At 43.9% G+C, this 10149-nt stretch overlaps 1 pseudogene; it reads left to right on the top strand.

Moving 5' to 3' along the window:
• The first annotated feature begins 303 nt into the window (after positions 1 to 303).
• On the top strand, positions 304 to 2370 carry LOC109395516 (uracil-DNA glycosylase pseudogene; annotated as a pseudogene).
• Positions 2371 to 10149: the final 7779 nt, after the last annotated feature.

Here is a 10149-nt window from a genome sequence, read left to right on the forward strand (position 1 = left end):
ACCCTTGGTGGCTCTGACTTCCCTGCCTGGTCCCTGGAGGGAATGGACTGTCCTGACCACTTTTCAGTGTCTCCTTGTGTAGGAGGGATCAGCGGACTTGGAGTTAGGGGCTCCCCCACTCTCACCTTCCTCTGTAATGCAGAGTCCTTTATGATTTTTAGGGGGTGGGGTTCTTTGAAGTCAGCTGAATATCACTGTCTCATCTCCTGAAATAAAGGCGTATATGCACATAACATTCACTCTTATGTGCAATGTATGGTGGGAGGTTCCTAGATGCCAGGTTAGGACTTTGACTCTATTTACATGGGGGTGGCGGTGGGATGGGTGGTAAGAGTGGGGGCTGATGTCCAGAGGGGGAGCTACAGGCGTCCTTCAGCCTTTCTGATTGACATTTGTTTTCCTAGAGTTTGGAGGAGTTTGTGCTCAAGGAGAAAGCCTTTGAAGAGGTGAGGAATATTCAGAGTGGGTGTGGGGAAGGGGAAAAGGATGAGGAAATAGAGAAAAAGCAGAGTGGGGCTGGGCAGGAGGTGAAGAGAGTCCAGGAGGAGAGGGGCCTGGCCTGATGGCAGCAGGTCTGGAACCTGGAGCCTCACTGCCCAGAGTCCTGCAGCCCGTGAGGAACGGGGAGAGGCAGAACCTGCTATTGGCCAGAAAAGTCACAGCAGAATTTGGCTTTTTGTTTTGTTATTGTTTCCTGTCTGGACCAATTTGGTAAGTCAGTGAGTAAGATATAAGGACCTGATTTTCAAAGGATAAGTATTAATAGTACAGTTATTCCCAGTTTGATCTCATCATTAGTTCCTTGGAGAAAGGAGCCAGGCACCAAACATTCTTAAAACTTCTTCAGATCAGAAAGTCAGTCTCATTCTTCTGACTTGCTGTAAAGGCCTTTGACCTTTCCCAATGGCAATCGGTGCTCAAGGAACAAGATTTGTCCTGACTGTGTTTCTGACCCAAGGACACTGTGGCAACTCGGGTTTCAAACTCGGTTCGAGTATAAATGTGACCGGGTCCCCTGTGCCTCCACTCGATCTTCCATTTTTTAAAATTACAGCCTGCATATTTTATAAATATTTATTAGATATCTGTCTACGCCAGTGAAAACATCCCTTTAAAAGCACTTTAGTCCAATTTTGGACCGCCAGTGCCTGAGCGAACCTCGCCGTTCCTCAAGCGGCGCGCGTTCGCGCCCTCCTCGGCTTCCGGATGATCGGCCAGAAGCTATTCCTTCTTCTCATCGAGCCCCGCCAGGAAGCGACGTGCCCGCAGCCCTGAGCCGACCGACCCGGAGACCGGCGTGGCGGCGGTCACTGAGGAGAGCGGGGATGCCGCGGCCAACCAACCCCCCCAAGAAGGCCCGCGCTGGGCAGGAAGAGCCCGGCATTCTGTCCTCGTCGCCGCTGAGCCCCGAGCAGTTGGTACGCATCCAGAGGAACAAGGCCGCCGCCCTGCTCAGACTCACGGCGCGCAATGTGCCGGTGGGTTTCGGTGAGAGTTGGAAGAAGCACCTCAGCGGAGAGTTCGGAAAGCCGTATTTTATCAAGCTAATGGGATTTGTTGCAGAAGAACGAAGACATTACACAGTTTATCCACTCCCCAGATCAAGTCTTCACATGGACCCAAATGTGTGACATAAGAGACGTAAAGGTTGTCATCCTAGGACAAGATCCGTATCATGGACCGAATCAAGCTCATGGGCTCTGCTTTAGTGTTCAAAAACCTGTTCCACTTCCACTCAGCTTGGAAAACATTTATAAAGAGCTGTCTACAGACATAGATGGTTTTGTTCATCCTGGTCACAGAGATTTAACTGGTTGGGCCAAGCAAGGAGTTCTCCTACTCAATGCTGTCCTCACAGTCCGGGCGCATCAGGCCAATTCTCATAAGGAGAAAGGTTGGGAGCAGTTTACCGATGCGGTTGTGTCCTGGCTAAATCAGAACTCAGATGGCCTCGTCTTCTTGCTCTGGGGTTCTTATGCTCAGAAGAAGGGTAGTGCCATCGATAGGAAGCGCCACCACGTGCTGCAGACCGCGCATCCCTCCCCACTGTCTGTGTACAGAGGGTTCTTCGGTTGCAGACATTTCTCTAAAACCAACGAGCTGCTGCAGAAGTCCGGCAAGAAGCCCATCAACTGGAAGGATCTGTGACCCTAAACTGGGGCAGGATCTCCAGGCAGCTTTCTAGAAGCTGCTATTAAAGTATTTGTCAGTTACAAAATCTAATTGAAAAAATAATCTCCCTGTTGATTTTAAAGCACTCTGCACAAGGGAAACAAGTTCTGGTAAAGCAGTCGTGAGCCAGGCTGCCCAGGAGTGGCAGCTTTGTTTATCCAGCCAGACAGGCAAAGTTAGCCCTGCGACCACAAGGCTGTCTTTTCAACAGGGCTTGGAAGGGAGAAGAGGTCGAATATTTTAGGCTCCTCCCTTCTGTTACCTTTGTAGTTAAAGGGGGAGATAAGCACCCTTTTGGTACAGCCAGCTGCTACTCGTTTTTTACCTGGTAGGTTAGACTTACGTTATAAGGTGTTGGGAGTTTTTATGTAGAAAGTCCCCCTTTGCCCAGCCTGGTGTTGGGTCTCAGCCAGGTCCACTGACTTCCTCTTTGATCCTTCACAGAACCCCCAGGCCCTCCTTGAAGGAAATAATGGAGATATTTTCTGCAAGTTTCCAGAAATTAGGGATCAATTTCCTGGTTGAAGTAGAGGTTTTCACCTCTACTTCCTTTTTCATTCCTAAGGAACAGTCCTTGGTGTGAACCTTAAGGCATAGGCCAAGAGAAGTGGGATGGGCCTTGTTTAAACTGCTGTTCTTGGGGTGTTTCTAAGCATGAGGGGAAAGCGGCTTTTTTTTTTTTTAAGGAGGAAATGCTTTTCTATTAGGTGTACCCTGAGTTGGCAGCACAGTTAGCCAAATGTTGTTTTTTATAGACTGACATCCCTTTGGGATATCTTTTTCTACAACATTGGAGAATTTTGCTCTTAAATGTTGATGCAAGTATGTATATGTATTTTTTTAATTCTTTGTTTAAGAGACAATCTTTATTAGGTCTGCACCTCCATTCTAGATCCTGTTAAGAGATGTTTTGCTGTCAGCGGGGTTAGAGTTAACCCTACTTGAGTTTGGTAATAAAAGGTTGTTGAAGTTTAAAAAAAAAAAAGCACTTTAAGAAACATTCAATGCTATTGCTATCAAAATGTGAAGGATTATCTCAAAAGACAATTTCTGCTGTTCAATTTAATTAACATTCGGTTTTCTAAAATCTGTAACTTATTCAGTTTGGGACATAGGTTTATAATGTTTAAAACTGAAATGCCCTCTCCCTGACCCTCATATAAATCTAACGTTATACTAAAAGATAAAATTCCAACATCGCAGAGAAAGTGAAAGTCACCAAGCTACCCCACTTCCTGGAAACACCACTGTCAAAACTTTGGTGAGGAACCTTCCAGGTTTTCTCCTCTTTACAACACATTTAATTTGGAAGTGGTATCAATGGCATTATAATTCATTGTGTTCCTAACCTTTTAAAAGGCTTAAAAGTGTGTTGGGCACATCTTCCATAGCAGTACATTAAAATCTATCTTACTTCCTTTATTGGCTGCATAGCATTTTATGACATGACTTCTCTTTGGGGACAATGGCATGGTCTCCATCTTCACTGCAGGAATGGTGACGTGGGTGTGTACAATTGCCACAACTCAACCAGCTGTGCATTTCAAAGAGATGCAGTTTACTGTGTCCCAACAAAGTTGGCTTTAAACATATTATATTCTCTTTGAAATGGGTCCTTTGGTTATGTAAGCTGATAAAAGTGAACTAGCATCTTAAGATGCTTAACCATATAGCTGGGAGGACTATGGGAGAGCTGGGCCCCTTGTTAACTCTCTGGTCCTGGCTTCTTGTTACAACTTTGTGGGAACTGCCAGGGGAGGGATGCTAATAAAAGAACAGCCATGTTGGTGCCGGGGCTCTTCTCCACTGGGCAGCCCGTCGGAGCACCAGTCAGGAGTGTGCATCCGCACACTTCTGGGGTCACCTTGTTTCTCTTTCTTTTCCCAAATAAACTGTTCTTTTGGTGGATTTTTCTGGAGAGTTATTTTTACCAGTAGACATTGTGGGGGCTAGTCTGGGTTCAGAGAAAAAGGGAACTCTGGTGGCCTTCTAACAAGTGAGCAAACCAAATGGGCGTCTACTGAGCTGTTTGTGGCTCCAATGCTTTGCTCCTTGGCTTAGGTGCTGTAGGGTAGCTCTCTCCCGGATCTGAGCCAACGGGTTTTTGCATCTGGTGCTCTCCAGGCTTTATTCAGGAATTGTTTTTAAAACTTTGTTTGCTTGTTTGTTCCTGTGGGTGTGTGTGAATGGCAAATATGCACAGTTTGGTCTTCCATCTTCAACTTGTTGTAAAATCTCCAAAACTCAACCAAATCACTCATTTTTTTTTTCAGAATGAAGCGAGAACTGTTAGGTGTCAAATGACATAGCAATAACATAGATGTGAATGACTCTAGTACTTCCAAAAATGAACTAGTGCCATCTGTGGCAAACATGCGTCATGACTTTTCTGACATCCCAATAGTTCAGAATGCTTTCTGAGGAGAGGCCATATTTCTGCTTTTCTTCTGTGCATTTTAAAGTTTTCTGTGATTGAACAGGTTTTTATTTTTCTAACATGAATAACATACTTTCAATTTTAAATTACGACTTTTGAAGTAAAGTAATTATAAAAAGAAGCCCAGATCTCCTTCCTACCTCAGCCTTGACCAGCATCTCTCATTAGGACTCCACGGCAGAGATGCCTCCTCAGAAAGAGAAATGAACTCTTCCTCCACAGTCCATGATCCGTCCACAGTTACAGAGTACAGATGAGCAATAAAGGCAACACTAAGAATATCACCAATTTAGCAATTACTGATTGTGTACACAAGATTATATATGAATGTTTGTATGTGTTAATACACATGTATGAATGAATGTACATATTTTTAAAAGGTTTTATTGGGGAATTGGGAAAGGGGAACAGCCAAGTTGTTGTCCTTTTGTTCTTCAGTCTAGTTGTGGAAGACATCACTTCACTGGCCCATGTTGGTATTATGATCATTGCGCTCTTCCCATCTGAGACAGTCGGTCACTGGCCATTGGGCAGCTGCTCACGCTGCCTGCTGGCCACTCACGGTAGCTCACGGCAGCCCACTGCAGCCTCAATGCAGCCTACGCCATCGCTGGCCACTCACGGCAGCCCAGCTCCAGGTTGAGCTGTAGTTCACAGTGTTAGCTTAGAGGGCACAGCGTCACTGGCACATGTGGGAATGAAAGTGGCAGCCCTGTTGTTCAGAGCTTGCACTCTTGCCAACTGAGCCACTAGACCGGCCCAAATGTACATGTTTTTACCACCACACCTGAAAGGGTGGATGGGTTCTTCCCTTTTAAATATTAAGAAATTGAGTCCCTAAGAACTTAAAGCCTTGGACTGAGTTCACAGAAATGTTGGCCTTGGGAATTAAAGGGCACTCAGCCTCCTACAGAGCCCCCCTGGGCCTGAGCCATATGGATGGAAGGAAGGTCTTCCCACAACAGCAGGAAGATCCCAGAATCAGTCACACTCGCAGTCTGGGCCAGTGGCACACAGCTGAAGGATGGGCTGAGGTAAGAGTTGCCATCTTTCTTCGGTTGGGGTGACAGATGGGTAGATGGGTGAGGCATTCAGCTAAGGGCCGTGCAGGTGCCCGGTGTCCCTGAGCTCCCTCTGGTTCTTCTGCTGAGGACCCTACCTGCGCACACCAAAACGGTATGTTCATTTGTGAGCAGGCTTCTCTCCAGATCTGCAAACATGACATCCCAGGCATTTAGACCAATCACTGGCACTCCCAGTGAATCCTACTAATTGGATAATCTCCTAATTTCCACTGAAAATGAGCCTCAGCCTTGCATCTGAGTATTTGGATCCAAGGCAGAAAGTCATCTTGGGGTTTGGACTTTGCTGATCTAGGAGGACGTTCCCACAGACAGCTTTCTATAGACAGAAGATCAAGGGCTGCTCTAAGTAGGAGATGCAGTCTTAATGGGAGAGACAGATGGGCAGGTTCTAAAGCAAACCTTAGTAGTTTATCATACAAAAGTTTTTGGAATACATTTTCCAGCCTTTTAAAAAATTGATACAAAATACTCATAACATGAAATTTACCATGTTTATCTCTTTAAAGTGTACAATTTGGTGACATTTAGTGCATGCACAGTGCTTTGCAACCATCACCACTATCTAGTTCCAGAGCATTTTCATCACCAAGAAAAAAATTGCTTACCCATTAAGCAGTTACCCCACCCCATTCTCCTCTGCCCCCATAAAAGCCTATAAAAACCACTTATCTGCTTTCTGTGTAAATATATTTGCATCTTCTGGATATTTTATATAAATGAAATCATATAATATGTATCCTTCCGTATCTGGCTTATTTCATTTATCATAGTTTTCAAGGTTTATACATGTTGTAGCATGTATGAGCACTTTATTTCTTTTTATGGCTAAATATTCCATTGTATGGATATACCACAATTTCTTTATCCATTCATCAGTTGATGGACATCTGGGTATGAAATTGTCTTTTAAATCACATAGAGAAAAAAAGAGGAGTTACTACAACAACAATAAAAAGCCATAGTATTAATTTTTTAAAAAAGAATCCAAATGAGTTTATTCCAGAATGCAAGCCTGGCTTAATATAAAAACATCAATTAATATAAGTCATATTAACAGAAAAGAGGAGAAAAAGCTCAACAGGTTCAGAAAAAGCACTGGATAAAAATCAACATCCATGAATAATAGTAAACATCAATTAATAATAAACATACATTAAAAATGAAAGACAACTTTCTTAGTCTGATAAAGTGTATTCTTTTTATAAAAATCTTGCACTAAACATCTTTTTTTTTTTTTTTAAGATTTTTATTGGGTAATTGGGGGGATGGGAACAGTGCTGGGGAATTGGGGGAAGGGGAACAGACAAGTTGCTGTCATTTTGTTCTTCAGTCTAGTTGTGGAGGACGTTGCTTCACTGGCCCAAGTTGGCACCATCATTGCGCTCTTCCCGGGCGAGGCAGATCAGTCGCCAGCTTCTGGACGGCCGCTCACTGCGGCTGCTGGCCGCTCACGCTGGCTGCTGGCTACACACGGTAGCCCATGGCAACCCACTGCCACAGGGGCTGCAGCCTACGCCGTCGCCGGCAACTCACGGCAGCCCAGCTCCAGGTTGAGCTGTTGTTCAGCATCTTAGCTGTGGAGGGCAGTGTCACTGGCCCTCATATGTGGGATCCGAACCGGGGCCCTCTGGCATCCCAAGCGAGTTCTTAACCATCGCGCCACTCGGCCGGCCTTAAACATCTTTTTTTGTTGTTGTTGTTGTTTAAAGATTTTATTGGGGAATTGGGCAAGGGGAACAGCCAAGTTGTTGCCCTTCAATCTTAGCTGTGGAGGGCGCAGCTAGCTCAGCTCCAAGTCCAGTCGCCATCCGACCTTCCGTCGGCAGCTCAGGGCAGTTCAGCTCAAGGTGCCGTATTCAATCTTAGTTGCGTGGTGGGCACAGCCCTCCATTCCATGTGAGAGTCGAACTTGCAATCTTGTTAGGAGCACATGTTTTCACCAGCTGAGCCATCCTGCCACCTGTTGCCAGCTCAGCAGCAGCTCAGCTCAGGTGCAGCTCAATGGCTCATGTGGGAATCGAAGTGGCGACCCTGTTGCTCAGAGCTCGCTCTCTTAACCAACTGAGCCACTCAGTCGGTCCCTAAACACCAACAAACTGAATTAATTATTCTAACAGGAGCTTGTCAATTAGCCAAAGCTCAAATAGCCAGTATTTACACTGATAGTTGCTATAGCTTTGGTGTAGCTCACAACTTCGAAATGTTATAGAAGCCGTGAGGCTTCTCAACTTTCTCCGGGCAGTCCATAAAGGATGGAAAACAGGTTGCAGAATTATTAGCTGGCATACAGCAACTGAGACAATTGGCAATTATCAAAATTCCAGGACATTCTAAAGCTGCCACCATGGAAGCAAAAAACATAATAATCTAGCTGATACTACAGCTATATCAGCAACAATAAACAGCCAAACTATCCAGTACTGAGAATGTTTCTTCTCTCTGTTAAATCAATAAAAGGCTCTCTTTTATAGTTCCAATGGACAGCTGTAGAAGAAAAGAAAATATGGCAACAAAAAGGGGGCACCTTTGATCCAAACGGATATAGGTTAGATTTAATCCTACCTATAGGGGCTCAGTTACCTATACTTCAGCATGTACTTGAGCTAAAGCATTGGTGTCTTGGAAAGATTATTTCACAGAGTAAAGAATATTACTGGAAACTTCTCCCACTGTAGCTCATAAAGTGTATAGCAGATGTTCTATCTGTCTAAAATGTAACCTGGAAAACCACTCCGTGGGTCCAACGACACTTCTCACTTCCTTTAGGTCCGTTTGAGGTATGGTAATTGGATTTTATCCAAATAATACCATCTCAAGGATACAAATATGTGTTAGTCATGATTTGTATGTTGTCTCACTAGGTTGAGACATTCCCTTGCAGGAGAGCAACAGCCTTAATGGTAGGAAAGTTATTATTGGAAAAAATATTCTCCTATTGGGGAATTCTCTGTGAGTTACATAGTAACCAAGGGACACATTTCATGGACAAATAATGCAATCCATTTGTAATATTGGCCTATTCTACAGCATTTTCATTGTGCTTATCACCCCAGTCCTCTGGATGGTGGAATGTACAAATGGTACAATTAAAACTCAACGAGGTACATTTTCAGAAGCTTTTAATCTCTCTTGGCAAAAGCTCTCCTTATAAAGCTTCTCAGCCTGAGATACACTCCTTTTGGTAAACACAGGCTTTCTCCTCATTAGTCACTGGTCACCCTATGCTATGCAAAGGGACATATGAACCAACCTTACTATTAGGTTGGTGCAAAGGTAATTGTGGTTTTTGCATTTTTGAAATTTGCCTTTGATATTAGAATACCCTTTTCAATAAATGTGGTTATGTTATATATCATTTTAATGCGCATTTCTCGCTTTATGGTTTTTTGCTAATGACTTATTACTTGCTGTTTATTTTATATGTATTTTAGACTATGGAAATGATGTTACACAAAAAGCAAATTCAAGCGATTTTTTAAATTATTATTATTTGAGTTCAAAACGAGTAGTAAAGCCGCGGAGACAACTGGCAACATCAACAATGCATTTGGCCCACGAACTGCTAATGATCGTACAGTGCAGTGGTGGTTCAAGAAGTTTTGCAAAGGAGACGAGAGCCTTGAAGATGAGGAGCATAGTGGTCAGCCATTGGAAATTGACAACAACGAATTGAGAGCAATCATTGAAGCTGATCCTCTTACAACTACACAAGAAGTTGCCGAAAAACTCATCGTTGACCATTCTATGATTGCTTGGCATTTGAAGCAAATCGGAAAGGTGTAAAAGCTCAATAAGTGGGTGCCTCATGAGCTGACTGCAAATCAAAAAAATTGTCGTTTTGAAGTATCGTCTTCTTTTATTGTACGCAACAACAACGAACTATTTCTCAATCGGATTGTGACATGAGACAAAAAGTGGGTTGTATACGACAACAGGTGATGACCATGTCATTGGTTGGACCTAGAAGAAGCTCCAAAGCACTTCCCAAAGCCAAACTTGCACCAAAGAAAAGGTCATGGTCACTGTTTGGTGATCTGCTGCCGGTCTGATCCACTATGGCTTTCTGATTCCCAGTGAAACCATTACATCTGAGAAGTATGCTCAGCAAATCAATAAGGCACCGAAAACTGCAACACCTGCAGTCATCATCGGTCAACATAAAGGGCCCAATTCTTCACGACAATGACTGACCGCATGTCACACAAGCAACGCTTCAAAAGTTGAATGAATTGGGCTACGAAATTTTGCCTCATCCATTATATTCACCTGACCTCTCGCCAACCAACTACCGCTTCTTCAAGCATCTCGACAAGTTTTTGCAGGGAAAACGCTTCCACAACCAGCAGGATGCAGAAAATGCTTTCTAAGAGCTCGTCGAATCCCGAAGCATGGATTTTTATGCTACAGAAAGAAACAAACTAATTTCTCATTGGCAAAAATGTGTTGATTGTAATG

This window comes from Hipposideros armiger, unplaced genomic scaffold, assembly GCF_001890085.2.
Source record: "Hipposideros armiger isolate ML-2016 unplaced genomic scaffold, ASM189008v1 scaffold_475, whole genome shotgun sequence".
Lineage (NCBI taxonomy): Eukaryota > Metazoa > Chordata > Mammalia > Chiroptera > Hipposideridae > Hipposideros > Hipposideros armiger.